This window comes from Macaca nemestrina, chromosome 3 (genome assembly GCF_043159975.1).
Source record: "Macaca nemestrina isolate mMacNem1 chromosome 3, mMacNem.hap1, whole genome shotgun sequence".
Taxonomy (NCBI): Eukaryota; Metazoa; Chordata; class Mammalia; order Primates; family Cercopithecidae; genus Macaca; species Macaca nemestrina.
This window is the reverse complement of record NC_092127.1, coordinates 130,733,716-130,749,908: the sequence shown is the minus strand read 5'-3', so window position 1 is coordinate 130,749,908 and position 16,193 is coordinate 130,733,716. Positions and strand designations below refer to the sequence as shown.

The following is a 16,193-nucleotide window of genomic DNA, read 5'->3' as shown; positions in this document are numbered from 1 at the left end:
TTTGTTTACTCTGTGTAAGGGTGAAGAGATGAAAGAAGGGGAGTATTCAGAAACATGGATGGCCTAGGGAAAGGTTATAAGGTAATGTGGATTTCAGAGGATGGGGGAAAGGAGAGAAATATAAGTTGTCTATTCCCTTTAACTTGCCACATCTTAGCACAGCTTATCTTTAACTTAAATCATCAGTGTCTGGTTAGATTGTCTTTACTTTCAAGTGTAATCACTCCTACATAACTCATGTGTACCTACAAATTTTTTTTCTATTTTCATCCATGAAAGTAAAGGCTTTAACAAACAGAATGACATATAGATGTGTGTATGCATGAGGGTGTGTGGAGAGAGATGACAGAATAAGTTTAAGGGTGCGTGTGGTGGCTCACACCTGTAATCCCAGAACTTTGGGAGGCCCAGGCAGGTGGATCACTAGATCAAGAGTTCAAGACCAGCCTGGTGAATATGGTGAGACCCCCCTATACTAAAAGTACAAAAATTATCTAAGAGTCATGGAGGACACCTGGAGGGTGCCTGTAATCCCAGCTACTCAGGAGGCTGAGGCAGGAGAATCAATTGAACCTTGGAGGCAGAGGTTGCAGTAAGCCAAGATCTCACTACTGCACTCCAGCCTGGGCAAAAGAGCAAGATTGCATCAAAAAAAGAAAAGAAAAGAAGAGAAGAGAAGAGAAGAGAAGAGAAAAGAAAAGGCTTAGGAAGGAAAGGTTATCATCCCTGAACTCGAACCTGAAATACCTGTTGTATTTACAAATCCCAAGTAACTCTGCTCATGCTCCTCTCTAGTTTTATTTTTCTTCCTCTTACTGACTACAGTCTAGCTGCATTAGCAGGCAGATCCTGATGCATTTAGACCATAAAGCCTAGAAAGTCATTTTATGTTATACACTTTTATTATATTTTGAAGTTATTATATTTTGTCTCCAGTCACTGTTTCTTAAGTAGTTAAGTCGAACAATAAAGTGTGAAGATAGTGGTGTTGGCAGCAGCAGAGGAACCAGTGGCCTGGGCTGGTCCCAAGTAGCGGAGGCAGCAGAGCTGAGTGGCACCCCAAGTGCTGGATGCCTCAGCTGGAGGCCATCAGCAAGCTGGGCTGCTGTCACTCGCTGGAAGAGGCAGTGAGGCCAGAGCGCCACCCAGTGCCCGCAGGCATGCCTGCAGTTGCCCAGCCAACTGCTCTGCCTGGCTGACCTAGTGAAGCAGTTACGTTGTCTGGGGTATATACCCTGGAGTTCGTCCTTGCATGCCAGGAAAATTTAGGACATGGACACACACCAAGAATTTTGGAGAGGAGGTTTAATAGGCAGAAGAGAAGAGATAGAGAAACAGCTCTCTTTATAGAGAGAGGGGTCTCTGAGCTGAAAGGACTGGCTGCTCGGCCAATGCACCTGATTTTTTAGTCAGGTTTGAGGAGGCAGCGTCTGATTTACATAGGGCTCACAGATTCGTTCGGTCAGGTATGAATTTTACATAGCGAGTGAGAAAGACTGGTCACCCCACCCTGATCTTATTATGCAAATAGATTTTCCAGTTGATCCTGGCGCCATCTTGTCTGCTCCTAACTGTACACTGGCTGCAGAGAAGGGAGGATGGAGCCGCCATCTTGAACATATCTAGTCCCTAGTTCCTGCTGGCATTCCTCCCTGCAAGCTCCCAACTTGCTTGTCTATGTCTGCAGTTCAACTTCACAGGCTGCCTTTTGTTAGAAAATGATTTGGGGCTGCTTTTCATTAAAAAGAAAAGCATTACCGAGGACTCCCATACCCTTACTATTGGCCTAAGTAATTTCTTCTTTATCACCAGCAGAAAGTGCAGCACTCTAGCTGCACACCTGCTGGGCCTAGGCCTGCAGCATGCCATGTGGCCCCAGTGAGGCCCTACAGAGCAGGCAGCCATGGGAAGTCTGCAAGGTGCTGTGCAGGGCACTCTGCAGCTGTCCTACCTGGCAGTGGGCTTAGGAGACCCTTCGTTTGTTCCCTACCTGGGCACCATGTGTTTCCATTGTTGAAGAAAAGACTCAAACTTTGTAAAATATTTGGAGAGATATTTATTCTAAGCCAAATTTGAGTGACCATGACCCGTGACACAGCCCTCAGGAGACCCTGAGAACATGTACCCAAGGTGGTCGGGGAGCAGATTGGTTTTATATATTTTAGGGAAACATGAGACTTCAAGTACATTTAAGAAATACATTGGTTCCATCCAGAAAGGTAGGAGAACTCAAAGTGTGGGGAGGGGAGGGGAGCACGGAACTTCCAGCTTATAGGCAGATTTTAAAAATTTTTAGTTGACTATTGGTTAAGTTTATCTAAAGACCTGGGATCAATGGAAAGGAAATATCTGGGTTGCTATAAGAGGTTATGGAGAGCAAAGTTTTATCATACAGATGAAGCCTCCAAGGTAGTGGGCTTCAGAAAGAATGGGTTGTAAAAGTTTCTTAGACTTAAGGTTTATGTTGATGTTAATGCTGGGGAGTTATAATGAGGCATGTCTAACCCCCACTTCCCATCATGACCTGAACCAGTCTCTCAGGTTAAACTTTAAGAGCGCCCTGGCTGAGGAGGAAGTCCATTCAGGTAGTCTGGCTGGTGGTGGATTTAGAATTTTATTTTTGGCTTACACCATTAGCTCAGAGGCTCATTGATGATATCCCTCAAGTCTGACAAGTGGAGACCTCTTCTGGTGGTGTTACTGCAACACTGGCCTGAGTTCTTTGGCTCACTCATAAGTAAAAATTAACACCAGTGTAAACAGGAATTTATTTCAGGCAAGTTTTAATAGGCTTGTGGCTCTAGCAGCACAAGGGAGCAGTGTATAGAAAAGGAGTCCTGATGTTATCTCCCAAAAGGGTTCTGCTCTTGTCATTTTAAGGAAGTTGAGGCAGGAAAAAGGAGCATTGTGTAGGCAATGTTTAGGAAGGGTATTCTCTGTACCTACACAGTACGGTCTCATGCCCAAACATGAAGCACATGTGTCAGAGGCATTTGAACCAGAGTCACTCCATCTTGAATAGGGGCTGGGTAAAATAAGGTTGACACCTACTGGGCTGCATTCCTGAGAGATTAGGCATTCTTACTCACAGGATGAGATAGGAGGTCGGCACTAAGTACAGGTCACAAAGACCTTGCTGATAAAAAGAGTGGTAAAGAAGCCAGCCAAAACCCACCAAAACCAAAATGGCAACAAAAATGACCTCGGGTCATCCTCACTGCTCATGCATTAGCATGCTAAAAGACACCTACCAATGGTGGCTGAGGCTCCAGCAGGAGAAGAAGCCCAATATCTTGAACAACACGATCAAGGAGTTCAGAGCGGTACCTGGGAATGTGGACCCAATGCTGGAGAAGAGGTCGGTGGGCTGCTGGTGCTGTGCTGTTGTGGGCAACTCAGGCAACCTGAGGCAATCATCGTATGGGCCTGAGATAGACAGTCACAATTTTGTGCTCAAGATGAACAAGGCACCCACGGCAGGGTTCAAAGCTGATGCTGGGAGCAAAATAGCCCACCTCTGGGGTACCCTGAGAGCTTCCAGGAGTTCGAGGACAATGTAAGCATGGTCCTGGTGCCCTTCAAGACCATTGACTTGTTGTGGGGGGTGAGAGCCACCACCACGGGTGCCATTTCCCACACCTACACCCCGTTCCCTGCAAAGATCAGAGTGAAACAAGATAAGATCCTGATCTACCACCCAGCCTTCATGAAGTATGTCTTCAATAACTGACTGCAGAGCCACAGGTGGTACCCATCCACAGGTATCCTCTCAGTCATCTTCTCAATGCACATCTGCGATTAGGTGGACTTGTATAGCTTCTGAGCAGACAGCAAAGGGAACTTACACTACTACTGGGAGAACAACCCGTCTGTGAGGCCTTTTTGCAAGATTGGGGTACACGATGCAGACTTTGAGTCTAACATGACGGCCACCTTGGCTTCATCAATAAAATCCGGATCTTCAAGGGGAGATGATGCAGTGAAGGGTTGAGGATGGATGCACTGTCATGCCTCTGTGTTTCCAGCCCCAGCATCTTGCCAGAGCCAGTTCATCCAGGAGCTTGGAGGGTCAGCCTCAGGTGTGTGCCTGGGTGCCACTCACAGCCTCTTGCACCCAGCCGTTGGCAGTATCTACTCAGGAAAGTCACTACCCGGCATGGCAGAGCACATCTCAAAACCTGTCTTGGGTGGGGACAACGTCCCCCTCACTGCTGCCCCAGGGCTGGGGAGATGCTGGAAAAGGTTCAACCTCCACACATTAAAATCATTTTGACTTCTGGGGTGGGCTTGGGGAACAAATGTGGAAGATGCCCATATTCTGAGAGACATCATGGATTCCCAAGGAAGATAGAGAGACTTGAGTGGTGATTACCTCCAGCGCAGAGACACGCCAGGTGGTGTCGGCACTGGGGGCGAGATGCTGCCCTTCTTTGCATGAAGCTTGGCCTCTCCCTTGGCGTGATAACCCTGTCATCCCCGTCTTCCCAAAGCTCATTTAAGCGCCACCAGAGGCTTCTACCCCAAAGATTTTCACAGAAACTTGAGGCCAGGTGCCGTGGCTCACACCTGTAATCCCAACAATTTGGGAGGCCACGGCAGGAGGATCACTTGAGCCCAGGAGTTTGAGACCAGCCTGGACAACATAGTGACACTCCTGTCTCTGCAAAAATAAAAGATTTTAAAAAAATTAGCCAGGCATGGTGGCACACACTTGTAGCCCCAACTACTAGGGAGGCTGAGGTGGGAGAATCTCTTGTACCCAGGAGTTCAAGGCTGCAATGAGCTGTGATCATACCAATGCACTCCAGCCCAGAGTGAGACCCTGTCTGAAAGAAAGAAAGAAAGAAAGAAAGAAAGAAAGAAAGAAAGAAAGAAAGAAAGAAAGAAAGAAAGAAAGAAGGAAGGAAGGAAGGAAGGAAGGAAGGAAGGAAGGAAGGAAGGAAGGAAGGAAGGAAGGAAGGAAGGAAGGAAGGAGAAAAGAAAAGAAAAGAAAAGAAAAGAAAAGAAAAGAAAAGAAAAGAAAAGAAAAGAAAGAGAAAAGGGAAAAAACAAAACAAAACAAAACTTGGCACCGTGTTTCTGACTCCTGAAGATGCCTCTTCCCAAGCAGATATTCCTTTGAGCAGATCAGACCATTTCCATGTGCCTTTGTATTTGGCAAAGAAAAGCATGTATTGGCTGAAATAAAGCAAAAGCCCCTATTTGGGAAAAGGGACCCCCACCGGTGGCCCCACTTGCTCTGTAGCTGGAAACATCTTTTACATCTTTTCTGGTTTCCTGAGCTAGGACCTGAATTGGAACAAAGCTCTGAGGATACTCAATGCCCCCCAGCAGCATGTCAGAATGGGACCGTATATTCTCATTCTCATTCTCAGACTATTCAGTATTGTGCCCTTAACCTCCAAGGCCACACAGGAGGCTTCCAGCAGCATTTTCCCCAAAGGCCCGAGCTCAGGGTCAAGTCCCTTCTGGCCACCTTGGGGCTGCCACTGGGAGGCTGGGTCAGGGACATCCCAGGAATGGTGACTGGCACATACTTTATCTTCTCACTCCCCAGCTACTCTCTTTTCCTCGTTAGCCTTCCTGATTATTGATTTTTTATTTTTAATTCAATTGACATTGTTTGCACTGTGGCTCTGTTGGTGGTCCTGTTTTAATGAAACTTGCCTCACCCAGCTGCTGGGAAATAGGGGGGCTTAAGGAAGGCTTAAGGAGTCCTTGGACTTGGGATATTGGCGGTATCTAGAGATTAGATGGTTTGTGGAACGTCCACAGTATCCTCCCGTTCCAATCAAACCTTCCTTCTTCCTCACTGTGGACTTGGATTCATTCTCAGGCTAGGAGTCTGCAAAACTCTGTGAAACCTTATTGCTGCTGGGTAGGGAGTGAAAAGTGACAGGCATGGTGGGGACAGTGATTGCTGACTCCAGTTACTAATGTTTAAGCAGAAAACCCACTTTTCTTGTTAAAAAAAACACATCTCTTAAAAGGACACTGCTGCTCTGAGGAGGTGTGACCTTATCCTGGTGGAGAGCGAAGGAGGCATGGGGCCCGTGCTCCCAGACTCGGGGAACCCGCCTCTGCACACTCGGAGGGAGGAGCTTGGGAACACCAGTCATGGGTAACAGGTGGCTTCAGGCCATTCACAAGAGTCTCTGGAAATCGCATGCCAAATTTGGTTTTTTCCTTGAATCTCTGCATATAAGCATTTTTCTGGAGAGAGGTTCCATAGCTTTCATTAGATTCTCAAGGGTTCAGAATGTGGAAAGTGTTAAACAAACAAAAAACCTGTTTCAGCTTTAAAATCCTGCAAAACTTTAAGACTTTTTTTTCTGATAAAGGTTGGTAAACCACTGAGTCATCATCATTCACATACATCCTCGAAGGGCAGAACTCACAGACAGGTATGAAATGAAGAATTAAGCAAACGTTTGTTGATGGCTAGTCAAACACTGATAGAAAGAGCGATGCTGTCTCCTGAACTCTTCCCCTTCTCCTAAAAGTGAATCTATTCAGGGATGACCGGTCCAGGCTGAGCAATCGACTTCTCTGGGGTTTGCTGAGTAAGAATAGGTCCCTTGAAATGAAGATATGTCTGTGTCTGAGCCGGATGCTGCTTGGGTCGGTCATCTGCTCTCTGTCTGGTCTCCCTCCGTCCCACCAGGATGTTTAAGCTGTGAGATACCTTCCAGCCCCCAAATTCAGCTCTCCCATTTTACTGATAAGAAAAGCAAGGCCACATTGCAGTCGGGTGGGGAGTGGAGAGTGACAGGCATGGGAAGACACTGATTGTTAACTCTAGTTACTAAGTCAACAAGACTTCTACCAAAAGAAGGCAATGCTAGAGGCCAGTCCCACCTGGATGTGACTCTGGCTTCTTGGCAAAAGTGGAATAAAACCAAAGAGAACATTTAGAACTGGGATGTTTGCTTTGAGGTAATCTGAAAACAAGTAACAGAGAAACCAAAAGAACTCACTCTCCCTCACCTGGTTAGGATCAGAACTACTTTATGCAGGGAAGCCCACGCCCTGAGGGGCCACTGTCCAGCTAAAGATCACTGGATGCCAGGCATGTCTCATCAGGAATCAGCACCTGTCCTCACCCCTATGAAAAGCCCTGGGGGTACCATTATATCCATCATGAGCATCTCGTTTGCAGCAAATGTGACTACATGCCACCAAGATCATCCTGCCCCGTGGACTGGGCTAGCCAGTTTTGATATAGAGTCAACCCCCCTCTTCTTGTTTGTCATGAAAACACCAGCTCCTGCACCCCTGGGGTGCTACCTGACACCCGTGCAAAGAAAAGGAGGAAGACTAAGAAGAAAAGGCAGAGACAGGCAAAGCAGCATCTCAGCTTGTCAGGATCAGGACATTACCGACTTTTTTTCTTATCAAAAGAGCACTGAATTTCCTACTGGCAGTGAGGCGCCTTTGCATCTCCTGTTCTCCCTCCCAGCCTATCAGGTGATACCATCACCTAGCCTCATCACTCAGCTTCTTCCTAGTACAAAACTGCCATCAGTTGCACATTCTGAGCTGTGGGATGTCAGATTTAGCCACAGCTTGTATCAGGGCCTCCCCCTCCAAGCCCTTGCCCCTTAGAGTGATCATGGGTTTATTCCCTTCCTCCTACACAGTCATTTCCCTTCACCAAATTCCCTTCAGAGGCAAAGTTTCTTGAGCACTTTTTCCTCTGTGCAGTCTTGTGTGTTTGGCTGTTAGTGTTTTAAAATTTGCTCTCTATTCTCCCTCACCTCTCTCTGTGTTGTTGTGCAGCTGAGCACTGGTTGGGATGCATTTGAATGATGTTAGCAAGATCCTGTTTTCCTCAACCCCTGCTCTGATTTATTTATTGTTGAATATTTCCAATGATCCAAATCAAAGTGAATAAAAAAAGAGCTATTTTACTTAAAAAAAAAAAAATACTACCATAGATTGGGTGGCTTCTAAATGACAGAAACTTATTTCTCACAGTTTTGGAGTTTGGGAAGTTGAAGGTTAAGATACTGGCAGATTCGGTGTCTAATGAGGCTGCACATCCTAATTTATAGACAGCTGTCTTCTCACCTGCCCATGGCTAAAAAGGCAAGGGAGTTCTCTAAGCGCTCATATCACAAAGACCTCATATGACACTGGGAATTAGGTTTGAATATATGAATTTGGTGGGGATATAACATTGTGTATAGCACACATATTCTAATTTATAGATAATTTAAGTAGATAATTATTCACATTTATTGAAAGGGTTATTTTCTTTACCATGGAATTCCCTCCGGGTTCTAATTAGCCTCCAAATAGTTCAAATGTTACTACAACACCTTTGGGCAAAGAAGCTATTCTTCAAATGCGAAAGGTCAGCTGCTCTCCAACTGTGCTCATGAAGGCCTGACCTCAGGATTCAGTATTTCCTAGTCTTTTTGATAGTCACAAAACAGATGTTCCAATTTTTTATGTCTGGGCATAATATACTAGAAAAACACTAGATTAGGAAGAAAACTAGGTTCTAGTACTGACTCTGCATCTACAATTATGTGAATTTATTCAAGCCATTTAATGTCTTTGGGTCACCCTCTGTGAAACAAAGGGCTTGAACATTTAGATGATGGTAAAGCATTCTTTCTGTGCTAATACTCAATAATTCAGGAGTATGGGGTAAAAACAATACATTTTAAAAAGCTCTGTAACTATAAAACATTGGCATCCGACACCAGGGAGAGGCCATTTCCTGATGGTCCATGCCTATTGCACTAAAGTGTTCATTGAATGCAGATGCCAGTGAGAAGCAACTTCCTAGGCATGTGCATTAAGAGACAAAATGGCAGAACATGAGCTTCCAGGGGCACAACACCGGAAAAGGGAAGAAAGCCTCAAATGGGCATACATACAACTTCCTAAACACACTGCTTGTGCTCACCTCCCAAGTGTAACGAGGGCACTCTACATGCAGGAATTTCACCTTAAGGGAAGAATTATGGGAAAGGGGTGCAAGACACGGGAAGGAGGGCCAGCCTATGAGGTCTTGGAATCAAGGTTAAACACTGTATTTGACGTTCTCAGTGCCCACTTGGGTCTCTTCCAAGCACACTTTCCTTTCTTTCCTACTCTAAAGCTTTTTAATAAACTTTTATTCCTGCTCTGAAACTTACCTTGGTCTCTTTTTCTGCCTTATGCCCCTCAGTCAAATTCTTTTTTCTGAAGAGGCAAGAATTGAGGTTGCTGCAGACCCATATGGCCCCACTGGATTTTGGACTTGCATGGGGCCTATAGCCCTGTCATTTCGGCCAATTTCTGCCATTTGAAATGGGAGTATTTATCCAATGCCTGTACCTCCATTGTATCTAGGAAGTAACTAACTGGCTTTCGATTTTACAGGCTCATAGGCAGAAGGGATTTACCTTGTCTCAGATGAGACTTTGGACTGTGGACTTTTGAGTTAATGCCAAAATAAGTTAAGACTTTGGGGTACTGTTGGGAAGGCCTGATTGGTTTTGGAATGTGAGGACATGAAAGTTTGGGAGGGGCCAGAGTTGGAATGATATGGTTTGGCTATGTCCCCACCCAAATCTCCTCTTGAATGGTAGCTTCTGTAATCCCCATATATCATGGGAGGGAACTGGTGGGAGAAAACAGAATCATTGGGGTGGATTTTTCCCATGCTGTTCTCATGGCAGTGAATACCTCTCATGAGATCTGATGGTTATATAAAGGGCAGTTCCCCAGCATACGTGCTCTTGCCTGCTGCCATGTAAGATGTGCCCTTGCTCCTCCTTCAACTTCTGCCATGATTGTGAGGCCTCCCCAACCATGTGGAATTGTGAGTCCATTAAACCTCTATTTCTTTATAAATTACCCAGTCTTGGGTATTTCTTCATAGCAGTAAGAAAATTGACTAATCCACATGCAAATGCAAACCAAATGTGAGCAGGAATAGCTGTACTTTTATATAATACAGCAGTCTTTAAGTCAAAAGCAACAAAAAGAGACAAGGTTGTTATATAATGATAAAGGGATCAATTTAGAAAGAAGACATAATGATTGTAAATATATATGCAAAACATCAGAGCACCCTGATATTTAAAACAAATATTACATATAAAGGAATAGATAGGCTCCAATACAATAATAGTTGGGGATATCAACACCTTGCTCAGGCATTTGACAGATCATCTACACAAAAAATTAACAAAGAAATATTTAATTTAAACTGCACTTCAGATCAAATGGACCTAATAGACATTTATAGCATATTTCATCCAACAGTCAGAGAATGCACATTCTTTTCATCACACATGGAAAATTTTCCAGAATAGACCACATATTAGGCCACAAAACAAGTCTCAAAGAATATTAAAAATTTGAAATCATATCAAGTATCTTTTCTGTCCACAATGAAAACTACAAATCAATAACAAGAAAATCTTTCAAAACTATACAAATGCATGGAAGTTAAACAACATATTCCTGAATGATCAATGGATCAATGTAGATATTAGAAAGGAAATCTAAAAATTTTCTTGAATCAAATGAAAATAAAAACATATGATACCAAAACCAATGGAATACAGCAAAAGAATATTGAAAAAAAGCATTATATTGCTATTTATAGCAATAAACACCTACATCAAAAAAATAGAGACTTCAGTTAAATCTAATAGTGCATTTCAAGGAACTGGAAAAGCAAGAACAAAACAACCTCAAAACTAATAGAAAATAAATAATAAAACCAGGGCAGAAATAAACAAAATTGAGATTAAAACACCATTAGGTAGACTAACCAAGAAAGAAAAAAAAAAAAGACCCAAATTTTAAAAATCAGAAATGAAAAAGGAGGCATTACCACTGATACCACAGAACTACAAAGGATCATTAGAGACTATTATGAATAACTATACACCAACAAATTGGCAAGCCTAATGAAAATGAATAAATTCCTGGACATTTACACCTACCAAGATTGAACCAAGAACAAATAGGAAACCCAAACAGACCAACTACAAGTAATTAAATTGAATTAGTAATAAAAAGTGTCCCATCAAAGAAAAGCCCAGGACCTGGTGGCTTCACTGTTGAATACTATCAAACATTTAAGGAACTAATATCAATTCTTCTCAAACTCTTCAAATTAAAGAGGAGAGAATTCTTTCAACTTATTCTGAGACCAGCATACCCTGATACCAAAACCAGACAAGGACACAACAGAAAAAGAAAACTATAGGACAATATCTAAGATGAACATAGATGCAAAAATCATCAACAAAATACCAGCAAACTGAATCCAGCGGCACATTAAAAAGATCATTCACCATGATCAAGTGGAATTTACCCTAGGGATGCAAGGATAGATTAACATATGAAAATCAATAAACATGATACATCACATCAACAAAATGAAGGACAAAAAACACTTAATCAACTGGGTGCAGTGGCTCATGCCTGGAATCCCAGCACTTTGGGAGGCCAAGGCAGGCAGATCACGTGAGGTCAGGAGTTCAAGACCACCCTGGCCAACATGGTGAAACCCCATCTCTACTAAAAGTACAAAAATTAGCCAGGCATGGTGATGCATGCCTGTAGTCCCAGCTACTTGGGAGGCTGAGGCAGGAAAATTGCTGGAACCCGGGAGGAGGAGGTTGCAGTGAGCTGAGATCACGCCATTGCACTCCAGCCTGGGCAACAGAGAGAGACTCCATCCCAACCTATCCCCTCCTCCCAAAAAATAAAAAAACACACCACTTAATCATTTCAATAGTTGTTGGAAGAGTATTAATAAAATGCAACACCCTTCATAATAAAAATCTTCCAGGTATAGACTAGGTTTAAAAGAATATAACTCAATACAATAAAGGCCATATATGATAAACCTAAGGCTAAGATTATGCTAAATGGGGAAAAGCTCAAAGCTTTTCCTCTAAGAACTAAAATAAGACGTGGCTATTCATTTTTAGCACTCTTATTCAGTGTAGTACTGCAAGTCCTAACAAGAGCAATTAGGCAAGAGAAAGAATAAAAGGCATTCAGATTGTAAAGAGGAAAGTCAAATTGTCCCTGTTTGCAGACAACATAATCTTATATAAAGAAAGCTTTTAAAGATTTATCAAAATACTCTTAGAACTGATTAAAAAAAAAAAAACTCAGTAAAGTTGCAGGATACAAAATTAACATACAAAAATGAGTAGTGTTTTTATATATCAACAAGAAACTAGTGAAAACAGAAATCAAGAAAGCAATCTGATTTACAATACTTACAAAAAAAAGAAACCCTATGATATGTTTTGGCTGTATCCTCACCCAAATCTCATCATGAATTGTAACTCCCACAATTCCCACTTGTCATGGGAGGAAGCCGGTGGTAGGTGATTGAATTATGGGAGCAGGTCTTTCCTATACTGTTCCCATGATAGTGAATGAGTCTCATGAGATCTGATGGTTTTAAAATGGGGAGTTTCCCTGCACAAGTTCTCTTCTCTTGTTACCATGTAAGATGTGCCTTTCACCTTCCACCATGATTGTGAGGCTTCCCCAGCCATGTGGAACTGCAAGTCCAATAAACCTTTCTTTTGTAAATTGCCCAGTCTCAGGTACATCTTTATCAGCAGTGTGAAAATGGAGTAATACATCCTAGAAATAAATTTAACCAAGGAGGTGAAAAATTGTTATAAGGAAAATTATGAAACACTAATTAAGAAAATTGAAGAGGTCACATACAAAAAATGAAAAGATATCACATGCTTACAGACTGGAAGAATTAATATTTTTTAAATGATCACAATGCCAAAAGTCATCCACAGATTCAGTGCAATTACTATCAAACTTCCAATGACATTCTTCACAGAAATGGAAAAAAAAACTCCTAGCGTTCATATGGAACCACAAAAGACCCTGAATAGCCATAGCAATCCTGAGCAAAAAGAACAAAGCTGGAGGCATCACAGTATACTTCAAAATATACTACAGAGGATCATGGTACTGGTGTAAAAACATACACATAGAGCAATGAAACAGAAGAGAGAAACAAAAGGCATTCAAATTGTAAAGGAGAAAGTGAAATTGTACCTATTTGCAGACAACATGATATTACACTTTTTAAAAAGTCCTAAAAGCTTCATCAAAATACTCTTAAAGCTGATAAACAAATTCAGTAAAGTTCAACTTATTTTCAACAAAGGTGTTAAGAACATTCAATGGGGAAAGGACAGTCTTTTCAATAAATGGTGCTGGGAAAAACTGAATATCCATATGCCAAAAAATGAAATTAGATTGCTATATCTCATCATAGGCAAAAATCAAATCAAAATGCATTAAAGTCTTACATATAAGACCTGAACCTATGACACACCTAGTAGAAAACATTAAGGACATACTTTAGGACATTGGTCTGGGCAAAAAATTTTGGGGTAAGACCTCAAAAGTACAAGCAACCAAAACAAAAATTGACAAATGGAATTACATCAAGCTAAAATTCTTCTGCATAGTAAAGTAAACAATCAATACAGTGAAGAGACAATGCATTGAATGGAAGAAAATATTTGAAAACTACTCATACAAGAGATTAATAATCAGCTTATATAAGTAACTCAAACAACTCAATAGCAAGAAGCCTCAAATAATCCAATTTTAAAATGGGCAAACGATCTAAATAGGCATTTATCAAAAGAAGGCATATACATGGCCAACAGACATATGAAAAAATGCTCAACATCACCAATCACCAGGGAAATGCAAATCAAAACCACAATAAGATATCATCTCACCTCAGTTAAGATTACTATTACCAAAAGGACGGAAAATAACAGATGCTGGTGAGGATGTGGCAAAAGGAGAACACTAGTGCATTGCTGGTGGGAACGTAAATTAGTACAGAAACTATGAAAACCAATATGGAAGTTTCTCAAAAATCTAAAAATAGATCTACCACATGATCCAACAATCCCATTCCTGAGTATACATACAAAAATGGAATTCAATAAATTTAAAAGGTATCTGCATGGCCATGTTTATTATAGTACTGTTCACAATAGCCAAGATATGGAATGAATATAAGTATCCATCAACAGATGAATGGATTTTAAAAATGTGTCATCTATACAAAAACACGAAATCATGTAGTGTGAAGCAACATAGATGGAACTGGAGGTCATTGTTAAGTGAAATGCCAGGCATAGAAAGACAAATAGCGCATATTCTCACTTATAAGTGAGAACTAAAAAAGTGGATCTCATGGCAGTAGAGAGTAGAATGATGGTTACTACAGGCTGGGAAGGTTGAGGGTAAGGAGGATGAAAATGGTTGGGTAATGGGCACAAAAACACAATTAGATAGAGGTAACAATTTGTAGTGTTCGATAGCACTAGAGGGTGACTATAGTTAACAATAATTTATCGTGTATTTCAAAATAGCTAGAAGGAAAGATGTGAAATGTTCCTGACACAAAGAAATGAACAATGTTTGAGGTGATGGATATCCCCATTACCCTGATTTTATCATTATACATTGTACGCAAATATCAAAATACCCTATAAACATATGCTTATTATGTATGTATTAATTTTAAAAAGAAATAAAACCATAATATTGTTGAACATTACATAAAAGCAACAGAAAAGGGAATTCCCTGAAATTAGAAAAGTTTTCCCCAAACCTGAGAGAAATCAAATAAGCATAGAATAAGAAAGTAAAAATCTGCTTTGCCATTCATCAGGTATGGGATAACAGGCATAAATAAAGCCAGCTGTGAAATTAACAGAAAATAATATTTCTCTCTGGAAGATGTTTCAAAATGTCACACATACACATACATACATACCCTTAGAGGAACTACTGATTTTTTACTCCCACAATGCCCTTTTCTCTAAAATCATAGAGAATTTATACAATATCAAAAGATTGTCAAAAACTCTACTGTGTAAATCCTATTATTAAGGTTGAAATATCTCACTCTCGGCTAGAATATCTAAAGTCATATTGACACAGAGAAATAGCTTCTACTTCTGAGAGGCAGAACTTTGCACTTTCCAAAAAACAGAACCCTGGGTCCATCTGGTATTAGGTTGGTGCAAGAGTAATTGCGGTTTTTGCCATTACTAATAGTTTAGGTGTAGCATAGACTTCTTTACAAACAGCCTTGCTTTCTTTTGAGTCTATCAAAGTACTACTTCATTTTAATTCCTTCTAAACTCCATACTTCCCCAAATTCCTACAATAAATCTATCTCTTCCTCTGTTGGTGAGGCACCCCATGGTTCTTCTGGAATGTGGGCTCCCTCCTTGCAATGAGCCAGTAAACCTGATGATATGGTTTGCTTTGTGTCCCCACCCAAATCTCATCTCAAATTGTAATTCCCATGTGTCCTGGGAGAGACCTGGTGGGAGGTGATTAGATCATGGGGGCGGTCCCCCCATGCTGTTTTTGTGATAATAAGGGAGTTCTCCTGAGATCTGATGGTTTTAAAAGTGGCAGTTTTTCCTGCACTCTCATTTCTCTCCTGCCACCATGTAAGATATGTCTTGCTTCTCCTTCACCTTCTGCCATGATTAAGTTTCCTGAGGACTCCCCAGCCATGCGGAACTGTGAGTCAACTAAATCTCTTTCCTTTATAAATTACCCAGTCTCGGGTATTTCTTTATAACACTGTGAAAAGAGACTAATACACCTGACTTTCTAGAATACAGTTTTGTTCCTGATAAACTTATTGGGCTAAGAAGCCTGTCTCATATTAGTTCAGGAACATCAATTTCACATAAAAATGAGCAACAACTCATGCCTGTAATCCCAGCACTTTGGGAGGCCGAGGCGGGTAGATCACGAGGTCAGGAGATCAAGACCATCCTGGCTAACACGGTGAAACCCTGTCTCTACTAAAAATACAAAAATTAGCCAGGCCTGGTGGCGGGCACCTGTAGTCCCAGCTACTCGGGAGGCTGAGGCAGGAGAACAGCATGAATCCGGGAGGCAGAGCTTGCAGTGAGCTGAGATCGTGCCACTGCACTCCAATCTGGGTGACACAGTGAGACTCCATCTAAAAGAAAAAAAAAAATGAGCAACAAGAAAAGCATAAAGTTCAAATCCCATGCAAAGTTATTATGTGAAAAGAGAGAATAAGGAATATAACATCATCATCACAGATAACAAAAACATACCTGAAAGATGCACTACAAAACAGTTTATTATTTTGAAACTAGCTAAATGACATT

General features: G+C 41.6%; 1 pseudogene; it reads left to right on the top strand.

The window, feature by feature from the left end:
• Positions 1–3,233: 3,233 nt before the first annotated feature.
• LOC105463636 (CMP-N-acetylneuraminate-beta-galactosamide-alpha-2,3-sialyltransferase 1 pseudogene) lies at positions 3,234–3,975 on the top strand (annotated as a pseudogene).
• Positions 3,976–16,193: the final 12,218 nt, after the last annotated feature.